Raw genomic sequence first — 2,500 nt, forward strand, 5'->3', positions numbered from 1 at the left:
ACACACACACACGCACACACACACGCACGCACGCACGCACATTCACACACACACACACACACACACACACACACACACACACACACACACACACACACACACATGCACACACGCACACACATTTATGTTCAGATCCCCAAATGTCCTGATTTTTGTGTTTATTTGATGTTTAGCCAGAGCTGGGATGAATTGAAAATGGGGGACCCTGATGTAAACAAGACGAAAGTCTTTCTCTGGTCTGCATCCCCTTAACAATTGTATGTATTGAGCTGTACTGTACTGTACCCATTCTGCAATCTGTTAATAAAGTTTTCAATCAATCAATCAATCAGTATGGAGAACAGATGGATTATGCTGAGGCCTCTAACAATTTACAGCATCATTTGTAAGTAGCACATACTAGGGTTAGGTTAGGGTTAGGCTTAAGGTTAGGCGTTGGATTGATTGATTGAAAACTTTATTAACAGATTGCAGAATGGGTACAATACAGTACAGCTCAATACACACAATTGTTAAGGGGATGCAGACCAGAGAAAGACTTTCGTCTTGTTTACATCAGGGTCCCCCATTTTCAATTCATCAGGACATATATATCATACATGACATACAGATAGACAGTACTGCTACATCTATACATTTATGACATACCAGATTTGCAAATACAGTACTGTACAACTGTACAAGCAAAACTGTACATTGGAATATTTATGGTTTATCTTTTTTTATTGGAAGAATTTATGCAGATTTATACATTTCAGTTATCAAAATTATACAACTTCCATTTCCTTCCCCATTCCTATCCCCTAACCCCACCCCATCCCACCCAGTGAGGGCGACGACAAACATACATATAAAAATAAAAATAAACATAAAATAAAATTTAAATAATTAAACATAAATACAGTTGTGACAGACAAAACTACGCAAAAAGAAATTAAGTAAAATTAAAAGAAAACATGAAAAAATATTAAAAAAAAAAAAGTAATAATAATATATAATATAACTAATACTCTCCATTTTAGTAGCATAATTTCCAGATGGTAAAACAAATAAAATGGAAAGTAAATTTAACACTCTTAGCAGACCACCACAATGCCATCTCCCCAGCCATACGTGGGCTAGCAGTGTCAGGAAGGTAAATGGGGGAAGGAGGGGGGTCATGGGGTCCAAAGTTTGGACGGAGTCATATGGGTTTTGAAATAAAATAGGAACGGCTGCCATGTTTTGTGGAAGGTATCTGTGTGGCCTTGTGTTGTAAATCTGATTTTCTCTATATGTATAAGAGACATAACATCCCTCATCCAGTGTAAATGTGAAGGGGGAGTGGCTGCCTTCCAGTTGATTAGGATGAGGCGTCTGGCAATGAGTGAGGCAAAGGCCATGGCATTGGATTGCCCAATAGATATTGCAGCGTCCCAAATAATGCAATAAGAGGGCATGGGTCAACATTCACAAAAAATATATCTGAATAAGATAAAAAAAATGGAAGTCCAGAAAGGGGCCAGTGCTGGACAATGCCAAAACATATGGATAAGTGAGCCAGGGGCTTGGTGGCACCGGTCGCATGTGGGATCCATGCCAGAGTTTATCTTCGCAAGTCTAGTCTTTGACCAATATAGACGGTGGAGGAGCTTGAACTGTATCAGTGAATGGCGGGCACATATTGAAGAAGAGTGTATTCGGGCAAGAGCATTTTCCCATTCTTTGTCTGTAAATTGATGATTTAGATCGGACTCCCAGTTTTGTCTTATAGCCAGTACTGAAGAGGGTAGGGATAGGGATATGATGTTATAGTTTAGATATTGAGCCTTTGATTGCAACCTTCACCTCCAAGATGCGGTCGATCACAGTTTTTGGAGGTATATGGGGGAACTGAGAACATTTGTTCTTAACTAAATCACGTATCTGTAGATATCTGAAAAAATTTGTTTTTGGTAAGTTAAACTTTCTTAAACCAGTTGCTGAAGGCTTCATCCACCATAGAGGGAGGGAAAAGGACATTTTTGTGGACAGGTGAGGATTGTGACATGGCGTGGAGACCAAAGTGTTTTCTGAACTGGGTCCAGATCCGGAGGGAGTGTTGTACTAAGGGGTTGTTGGTGTACTGGGCGGTTGTGACTGGGAGCGAAGAGCAAACTAAGGATTGCAAAGATGTTCTAGAACAAGATGCCCTTTCCATGTCCACCCATGCCGGCACCCACTGACAGAGTCCGTAATGGGAATGACTCCAATAGAGAATACTGTGAATATTTGCAGCCCAATAGTAGGCCAAGAAATTGGGTAGTGCAAAGCCTCCCTGCGATTTAGGCTTCTGGAGGGCCGTTTTATTTATTCAGACTGGGCGTTTATTCCAGATGAAATCTGATATTGCCCTGTCGAGGGCTTTGAAAAATGACTTTGGAATGAAGGTTGGAATATTTTGAAATAAATACAGACATTTCGGTAATGTGTTCATTTTCACAGTATTCACTCTGCCAACAAGTGATAAAGGAAGTGACGA

Source organism: Notolepis coatsorum, assembly GCF_963971535.1.
Source record: "Notolepis coatsorum genome assembly, contig: SCAFFOLD_4565, whole genome shotgun sequence".
Lineage (NCBI taxonomy): Eukaryota > Metazoa > Chordata > Actinopteri > Aulopiformes > Paralepididae > Notolepis > Notolepis coatsorum.